Below are 10000 nucleotides of genomic sequence, written 5' to 3' on the forward strand. Positions count from 1 at the left end.
CCCTCGCTGAGCTGGTCTTAGGACACCTGCGTTATTCTTTGACAGATGTACCGCCCCAGTCAAACTCCCCGCCTGGCAGTGTCCTCAGAACGGATCACGCGGGGAAATGCGGCGACGCGACGGAACGAACGGCGGCGCACTTGCGCACGCACACCGCCCGAGACCGCCGCGGCTCGCCGCCCCGTACACGTTTGGCGCGAAAAACCCGTGACGCGCGGCATTAACGCCGGCGCACGCCCTCCGCCCAACTGAGTAAGTAACGAAACGATGAAAGTAGTGGTATTTCACGTTTGGAGGAATTGCTCCCGCCTCCCACTTATTCTGCACCCTCATGTCACCTTACAATACCAGACTAGAGTCAAGCTCAACAGGGTCTTCTTTCCCCGCTGATTCTCCCAAGCCCGTTCCCTTGGCAGTGGTTTCGCTAGATAGTAGATAGGGACAGATGGGAATCTCGTTAATCCATTCATGCGCGTCACTAATTAGATGACGAGGCATTTGGCTACCTTAAGAGAGTCATAGTTACTCCCGCCGTTTACCCGCGCTTAATTGAATTTCTTCACATTGACATTCAGAGCACTGGGCAGAAATCACATTGCGTCAACACCCGCGAGGGCCATCGCAATGCTTTGTTTTAATTAGACAGTCGGATTCCCCTTGTCCGTGCCAGTTCTGAGTTGACCGTCGTCCGGCGGCCGTACAGGTAACCGAGCGTGCGCGAACACGCCGGCACCACACAGCGAGGAAGATCCGAGGGGAGGCCAAGGCGAGGCGCCGGGTGACGGAGATCCACACCCGCGCGGCACCCGAGGGCACCACGCGGGGAGACCCCGCCCGGCTTCCACGTCTCGGCCGATGACCTCTTCCCGACCAGGCCCGACACGCCACGGCCCTCAGAGCCAATCCTTATCCCGAAGTTACGGATCCAACTTGCCGACTTCCCTTACCTACATTATTCTATCGGCTAGAGGCTCTTCACCTTGGAGACCTGCTGCGGATATGGGTACGAGCCGGCGCGACATCTCCGCGTATCCCTCACCTGAATTTTCAAGGTCCGAGGGGCCGATCCGGACACCGCCGCATCGGCGATGCTCTTCGCGTCCCGAGCCCTATCTCCCCGCTATGGGATTCCAGGGCGCTCGAACGCTCAGGCAGAAAAGATAACTCTCTCCGGATCTCCCGTCGGCGTCTTCAGGCCACTTTGGGTTACCCCGACGAACTCTCTTGCGAGGGAACGATTTTTAAGACGGTTCCGCAGCCGGGTTCCGGAACTGCAACCGGATTCCCTTTCGCCCGACGGGTGTACTTTTAAGAAAACAATCTTTAGTAAAATCGTATAACTTTACACCATCATCAACATCGGATTTCTCCTAGGGCTTAGGATCGACTAACTCGCGTGCAACGGCTGTTAACTCGAAACCCTTCTCCACATCAGCCCTCAAGGACCTCGCTTGAGTATTTGCTACTACCACCAAGATCTGCGCCGACGGAGGCTCCAGGCGGGCCCAGACCCTTCTGCGCACACCGCCGCGGCCATCCTACTCGTTGCGGCTTCAAAACGATCGCACGGCCGGAGCCGCACGAACGCCCCGCTTGCCTGCAACGGTCGAGTATAGGCTGAACGCTACAGCGCCATCCATTTTCAGGGCTGGTTGCTTCGGCAGGTGAGTTGTTACACACTCCTTAGCGGATTCCGACTTCCATGGCCACCGTCCTGCTGTCCTGAGCGACCAACGCCTTTTATGGTATCCGATGAGCGTTCATTGGGCGCCTTAACTCGACGTTTGGTTCATCCCACAGCGCCAGTTCTGCTTACCAAAATTGGCCCACTTGGCACTCCCATCCGAGCTCCTACTTCATCTTCGAGCAAGAAGGAGATCTCACCCATTTAAAGTTTGAGAATAGGTTGAGGCCATTTCGGCCCCAATGCCTCTAATCATTCGCTTTACCGGATGAGACTGTGCGAATGGCGGTCCGAAAACCGTCATGTTTCTCGAGCGCCAGCTATCCTGAGGGAAACTTCGGATGGAACCAGCTATTAGATAGTTCGATTAGTCTTTCGCCCCTATACCCAGTTCGGACGATCGATTTGCACGTCAGAATCGCTTCGGTCCTCCATCAGGGTTTCCCCTGACTTCGACCTGACCAGGCATAGTTCACCATCTTTCGGGTCCCAGCGTGTACGCTCTCAGTGCGTCTCGATAATCGCACGGGGGCTTTCTCGAAACGCCTCGGGAATGCGGCGGGGCGTCTGACGACGCCCCGCGCATCTTCCCTGCGACCGGCTCGAGGCCGGCCTTTCACTTTCATTTCGCCTCTGGGTTTATCAGTGTTCCCAATGACTCGCGCACATGCTAGACTCCTTGGTCCGTGTTTCAAGACGGGTCCTGTGAGTGCCCAAAACAAAACCACCGCCGACCGGGACGCGTCCCGTCCGAGAGCGCGCCGCTAACGACGGACACCCGACGCGCGACACCCGCGACGCACTAGACGCCGGGGGCCACGCGAAGGACGCCGCTGCAGCGCGACGGACGCCCGCGAGGGGCGGACGCGATCCTCGTTCTCTACCGTCGCTGCGTAATGTACGCCGCGGCCGTGGACACCGCGGCTCCGCCTCGCAGAGCGAGACGGGTCAACCGCACGGCGCATTCGACCGCGGCGCGACGGGGTCGCGGTGTTATACTAAGGGAGAAGTGCACGCGCTCCGGGAGCCTGACGGCGCACCCGCGCACCCACCGCCCCGACCCGAAAGCCGAAGGCGAAGGTTTGCGCGAGGCGCGAGCCCCGACGGAAGACACGATGAATCTCCCCGTTCGCTCGTTTGAGTTCCACAGGTTTACCCCTGAACGGTTTCACGTACTCTTTAACTCTCTCTTCAAAGTTCTTTTCAACTTTCCCTCACGGTACTTGTTCGCTATCGGTCTCGTGGTAGTATTTAGCCTTAGATGGAGTTTACCACCCACTTAGGGCTGCACTCTCAAGCAACCCGACTCTAGGGAGAGAGACCGTCGCGGCCGGCTACCGTCACCACGGGCCTGGCACCCTCTGCGGGTAAGCGGGCCCCGTTCAAGATGAACTTGGACAGGCAGCCGTGACTAATGACCGCGCGTGTATGTATAACTCTCCTCCCGAACGCTACATTTCCCGGCGGCCCGCCGGGGCCGCAGGATTCAGCGCTGGGCTCTTCCCGTTTCGCTCGCCGCTACTCGGGGAATCCTCGTTAGTTTCTTTTCCTCCGCTTACTGATATGCTTAAGTTCGGCGGGTGATCTCTCCTGATTTGAGGTCGACAACAAAAATTTTATAAATTCGAGAAGTACGCAAAGCAACAGTGTGCGCGTATTCTCGCCCGTGCAGACTCTGTCAAGCGGGCGCGAAACCGACGAGCGTCCGCGGAGGTGCGCGCGGCCGAGAGCGCGAAGATCGCCCCGGACAGCCGACCGCTCGCGCGGTAGACTGCCCAGTTTTTCAGCGTCGTCGCTAGCTCAAGGCTCGCACGCGTTCCTCCGCGTTTGGTATAACGCAAGCGGAAATCGCGCGCATCGAGAGAGCACTTCGTCAAATTTAACCGGACGCCGAGGTCCCGGCGCGCGTCTCCGAGGAGACGACGCGCGCGGGGCCCCGGCGACGCCGGCAACGCTCGCTCTGCGCGCCCACACGTCCGAGGACGGGGGCGAGAGAACAGTCTGGTCGCATTGTGTGCGCGACCCTCAAACAGGAGTGGTCCGTCGACAAACTACGTCTTGCTCGGACCGCAATGTGCGTTCGAAATGTCGATGCTCATGTGTCCTGCAGTTCACACTCTGACGCGCATTTAGCTGCGTTCTTCATCGACCCACGAGCCGAGTGATCCGCCCGTTCAGGGTAATAATGATAAAACAAACATAAATAGATACGTTTTAGTTTTCGGTTTTTACAATTTGGTTTGCGTTTTCGAAATGTTTATAATTCCATTCGACAAAAAGATTAATTTTGTACCGCCGCCTTCACGGCGACGGGTAAAATTTCACCGGACGAGCGGATAGAGGGACGGAGCCCTCCTCCGCTCGACGCCGGCGGTTCTCGGTTCGCATCGGCGCCCTAGGGCGATCTCCGACGCAGTAATTTAGCATTCGTTCGATTATGGTTTATATGTATATATATGTTTTGTTTCATAATAATATTTCATATCATGGAAAGCACAAACATTAAACACAGGAAATGATCCTTCCGCAGGTTCACCTACGGAAACCTTGTTACGACTTTTACTTCCTCTAAATGATCAAATTCGGTCAAACTTTCCGACGCGTCGGATGCCCGTGAGAGCTTCCGCGCACCAGTCCGAAGACCTCACCAAATCATCCATCGGTAGTAGCGACGGGCGGTGTGTACAAAGGGCAGGGACGCAATCAACGCGAGCTGGTGACTCGCTTTTACTAGGAATTCCTCGTTCATGGGGGAGAATTGCAAACCCCAATCCCTATCACGAAGGGGTTTCATCGGGTTACCCGGGCCGTTAGGCCAAGGAGGACACGCTGATCCCTTCAGTGTAGCGCGCGTGCGGCCCAGGACATCTAAGGGCATCACAGACCTGCTATTGCTCAATCTCGTGCGGCTATATATACCGCCGGTCCCTCTAAGAAGATTTTCATTGTACGCCGGTAGTGAAGACCGCGAAACGCACGACCCCGACGCGCGAACGCCGAAGCCGCGCGCACACGGACCCTCGTGATACCGGTTGCACGTCTATTTAATAGGCTAGAGTTACGTTCGTTACCGGAATTAACCTGACAAATCGCTCCACCAACTAAGAGCGGCCATGCACCACCACCCACCGAATCGAGAAAGAGCTGTTAATCCGTCAATCCTTCCAGTGTCCGGGCCTGGTGAGTTTTCCCGTGTTGAGTCGAATTAAGCCGCAGGCTCCACTCCTGGTGGTGCCCTTCCGTCAATTCCTTTAAGTTTCAGCTTTGCAACCATACTCCCCCCGGAGCCCGAAAGCTTTGGTTTCCCGGGAGCTGCCCACCGGGTTAAAATTATGAAACTTCGGCGGATCGCTGGCTGGCATCATTTATGGTTAGAACTACAGCGGTATCTAATCGCCTTCGAACCTCTAACTTTCGTTCTTGATTAATGAAAACACCTTTGGCAAATGCTTTCGCTTTAGTCCGTCTTGCGACGATCCAAGAATTTCACCTCTAACGTCTCAATACGAATGCCCCCAGTCGTCCCTATTAATCATTACCTCTGGTATCAGAAAGCCAACAAAACAGAACCGAGGTCCTATTCTATTATTCCATGCGTACAATATTCAGGCAAGTGTTAGCCCGCTTTGAGCACTCTAATTTGTTCAAAGTAAACAGCCGCGACGGCCCGCCTCGGTGCGCGGCCGACCGTGAGGCCGACCGACACACGCCGGCGGTGGACGCACCGGCGAGAAGCCCCGCAGACGTGCCTGTCGTACCGCATTCGGTAGACCGACACCGCAGGACACAATTTCAACTACGAGCTTTTTAACCGCAACAACTTTAGTATATGCTATTGGAGCTGGAATTACCGCGGCTGCTGGCACCAGACTTGCCCTCCAATGGATCCTCATTAAAGGATTTAAAGTGTAATCATTCCGATCACGAGGCCTCGGACGAGTCCCGTATCGTTATTTTTCGTCACTACCTCCCCGTGCCGGGAGTGGGTAATTTGCGCGCCTGCTGCCTTCCGTGGATGTGGTAGCCGTTTCTCAGGCTCCCTCTCCGGAATCGAACCCTGATTCCCCGTTACCCGTGACAACCATGGTAGTCGCATAAACTACCATCGACAGTTGATAAGGCAGACATTTGAAAGATGCGTCGCCGGTGCTAGACCGTGCGATCAGCTCAAAGTTATCTAGAGTCATCTCGAATGGCGACGGACGGGGCGCGAACCCCGCCGCCGATTGGTTTTTGATCTAATAAAAGCATTCCTCCCGTTACCGGTCAGAACCTCGTTTGCATGTATTAGCTCTAGAATTGCCACAGTTATCCAAGTAACCGTGTACGATCTAAGGAACCAAAACTGATATATTGAGCCATTCGCGGTTTCACCTTAATTCGGCTTTTACTGAGACTTGCATGGCTTAGTCTTTGAGACAAGCATATGATTACTGGCAGGATCAACCAGGGAGCTGCACCACCGTCGGAGGGTTTTTAATCCTCCGAACGACAGAGGCCCGCCCTCGCGTAGAGGGCGCGGACAACACGGCGTTAAAGAACACGCGACGGAGTCACCCGCACGAGTCACGCTCATTATGCGTACCGCTATATTCTCCCGCTCGGCGACCGTCGCTAGACGAAAGCTCCGCGGGAAAATTTTTGCTTCAAACGAAGAAAGCGCGCGTAGGACGGCTCCCGCCCGAGAGAGAGAGACCGCACCCGCGACGACGCTATCGTCCGATTTATAATTCCCATTCGTAAAACGTGTACACCGAAAGCGCACGCCTTTGGCGAGGCAACAGTGAGACGGGGATAAAATCCTCCGCCTTTGCTTTTGAAAATTCTGCTCGCGCGGAACTCCAGAGTCAAAACATGAGCGCGGAACGCCGCGCAGAAGCGGGCGTCACGTAGTTTCTCGCAAATAACACCGCCGACACGACCGATAGGCCGCCGCAGTTTGCGAACGCCGTGCATCGAGAGCCCGCCACACTCGGCGGGCACAAAGCTGTGCCGGGTCGCGTTCTCGCTCGGGACGGCGCCGAGCGCGGTGCGCCCGCTCCGACCCCTCGAAGGCGCGCAGGCGGCCGGGCCGTCGGGCCTCGGGCGGCTCGCGAAACCGGGCACAAGGCGCTCGGTCTCGGTAAATAAATTTACTTTCGTATTCGCATTTTGGAAATTTTAAATTATTTCATTTAATCGGTGATACCGACCGACCGTTCCCGGTGAGTTTAAAAAAACTTAATACAGAGGTACGTAGTTATTTCAAATTTACACAATAAGAACATATTTCAAATAAAAATAAAAACTTAACATATATATAATAATAATAATAATAAATAACTAACATAACTAACTAAATATATAACTAACAGATCGAGCGATTAGTCATAATAGAACCGATATAGTTTTACATGACAAATTTTTTAAAAATAACTTATATCATCGATGTCGCTATTCCGAATTCCTGTAATATTCAAAAATCTGTTAGTGAAAAAATAAGAAAATACACAGATTTAGGAAATGAGAAAAAAAGAATTTGGCATTCTCAGGCTATAAAAATATTACCATTCGTTATTTCGGCTACCGGCATTATACCTAGCTCTCTTATTAAAAATTTAGGCGTATTAGATCTATCAAAAAATTTATATATAAAGATGCAAAAGTCGGTCATTTTGAATACATGTAGGATAACAAAAGATTTTTTAAATGTTTATGTTGAGGGATCTGTAGGATTTATTTATAGGCCCCGTTAGGAGTTCTACCGAGCCGAACCCTCCGATATGAAAATATCTGGAGTCGGTGAATTATTTTCCCATTTGATCTCTGTTGAGTTGACGCGTTGTTCTTGTATTGTTTTGTATTTATTTTACTTTTTTAAATTTAAATTCCATTGACAAAGATCAATTTTTTGCTAATAATTATTGGCAAAAAAATTTTATTGGCATACAATTTTATTGGCATAAAATTATATTGGCAGAAAATTTTATTGGCATCAAATTTTATTGGCAGAAAATTTTATTGGCATAAAATTTTATTGGCATAAAATTATATTGGCATAAATTTTATTGGCAAAAATTTTTGTCAACTTTTTGTCAATTTATCTATTTGCAAAAATTGTAATCGCACCTAACCTGACCTGACCTAACCTAACCTAACCTAACCTAACCTAACCTAACCTAACCTTACCTAACCTAACCTAACCTAACCTAACCTAACCTAACCTAACCTAACCAAACCTAACCTAACCTAACCTAACCAAACCTAACTTAACCTAACCTAACCTAACCTAACCTAACCTAACCTAACCTAACCTAACCTAACCTAACCTAACCTAACCTAACCTAACCTAACCTAACCTAACCTAACCTAACCTGATACATAAAGAAAATTCACCCGGCACCCACAAGACTAGGCAACATTTTAGAATTGTTATATTATATCATTTATTCTGTTGAGTTAAAAAAAAAAAACTTAATAGACGACATTGAAATTAAATCAAATAAATTCATATTTACACGTACATTTTTTAAAAATATATTCAATTAAAAATTAACATTTTTACCTCTACAAGAGTCCAAAAACACTCGTCTGTGAAGTGTAAAAAAATAATAATAAAATTTTACTTTTAAAACATATGTAAATAGGAGAAAAAAAAAATCATAACAAAACATATAAAGTGAAGAGATTTTTGTATATTTATACACAAGTACATACATACATACATACATACATACATACATACATACATACATACATACATACATACATACATACATACATACATGCATAGTAAGAAAACGATTTTAAAAGGGATTCGAATAAAACAAATTCACCGACTATTACAGACCGCGATGCGCCCGCTCCGACTCCTCGACTGCGCTCAGACGGACGCCCGGGCGGTCGGGCCTCTCGCGGAACCGGCCGCAGTAGCGCGAGCCGCGTCGCCTCATCTCCGGCCGTCTGCCCGACTGCTCACGCTCGGTCTCGAAAAAATAAATTTACCCTCGTCGCTCACGTCTTCTCACTATCGAAATGTTAAATTATACATACATACATACATACATACATACATACATACATACATACATACATACATACGTACATACGTACATACATACATACATACATACATACATGATAAGAAAACTAAAAAATAAACATTTTCACACTGAGGGCCATTAAGTGCGGCCCGTTTACTCCCGCCGTTTACCCGCGGCTACCACCCGAAATGAGATCCTCTCAGCTCCGCTCCGGTCCCAATGCTCCCGTAACATTTAAAATTTTTTATTCTACGCTACAAGAATGACGTTCCGAATTCGATTCCGAAATAAAAATCTATAAAAATAAATAAATTACAATTTCACATTGAGGGCCATTAAGTGCGGCCCGTTTACTCCCGCCGTTTACCCGCGGCTATCATCCGAAATGAGATCTTGGCAGCTCCGGTCCCAATGCTCCCGAAACCTTTAAATTTAATATTCTACACTAAGAATGGCGTTCCGAATTAGATTCTGAAATAAAATACGTCAAAAAAAAAAGTTTTTTTTTTTTTTTCTTTTAAATCACACCGTGCCCGGGGCAAATGGCGTCATCGGGTGCGTCGCAGTTACTCCCGCCGTCCACCCGCGGCCGCTACTCGATATCAGATCCCACTCATCGCCGGCCCCGCTGCACCGAACCGCGGCTAAATTTATTATTCTACACTAAGAATGACGTTATGAGTTCGATTCTGAAATTTAAATAAAATAAATATTTTATTTTTAAATAAGAAAATTTTGAAAACACGTCGAGGGCCGTTAAGTGCGTCCCAGTTACTCCCGCGCTTTACCCGCGCCCGCCGCTCTGAATTGCATTCCCTCACCTCCTGACGAAAATGATTTTTTTAATTTATTAATTATCGAAGACAATATTAGCGATTTCTAAACGAAAATCTGAAACAGAAAAATCAGAAAAGGATACGGTCACATCTAGGACTGATTTTTTTTTTTATTATTTTGGTGATTTTTCTCTTTCAGATTTTCTTTTAGAATTCGCTAATATTATCTTCGATAATTAAATATTACAATATTAGGTTTTACTCAGTAAAGTTATTCCAAAAAATAAATAATTACTATTATTATATATAATTTTTATTCACACATAAATATGACACTTAGGTACACAGCATAAGAAGAATAATAACAAAAAACCTAATTTTCCCCGAAACCGCTACGCCATCTATCGTCTACAATGTTTTGAACTCATCAAAAGACGAAAAAAAGAAGAAAGGTTTGTGAATTTATTTCTTTTTTCGATATCATACTACAAGTCGTAAGTTGGGTTTCTATATTATAT

At 49.1% G+C, this 10000-nt stretch overlaps 2 non-coding genes and 1 pseudogene across 2 annotated transcripts; all 3 read right to left on the minus strand.

The window, feature by feature from the left end:
* On the minus strand, positions 1-3288 carry LOC149408616 (large subunit ribosomal RNA; annotated as a pseudogene; the record flags this gene model as incomplete).
* Positions 3289-3703: 415 nt separating this feature from the next.
* Positions 3704-3866, minus strand: LOC149408617 (5.8S ribosomal RNA). The gene has a single exon (XR_016305470.1). It is a non-coding gene; the product is annotated as a 5.8S ribosomal RNA (ribosomal RNA).
* Positions 3867-4197: 331 nt separating this feature from the next.
* Positions 4198-6137, minus strand: LOC149408618 (small subunit ribosomal RNA). The gene has a single exon (XR_016305471.1). It is a non-coding gene; the product is annotated as a small subunit ribosomal RNA (ribosomal RNA).
* Between the last annotated feature and the right edge of the window lie 3863 nt (positions 6138-10000).

The sequence above is a fragment of the Hesperophylax consimilis genome, unplaced genomic scaffold (assembly GCF_061612785.1).
Source record: "Hesperophylax consimilis isolate HC1 unplaced genomic scaffold, BYU_Hcon_1.0 scaffold_152, whole genome shotgun sequence".
Lineage (NCBI taxonomy): Eukaryota > Metazoa > Arthropoda > Insecta > Trichoptera > Limnephilidae > Hesperophylax > Hesperophylax consimilis.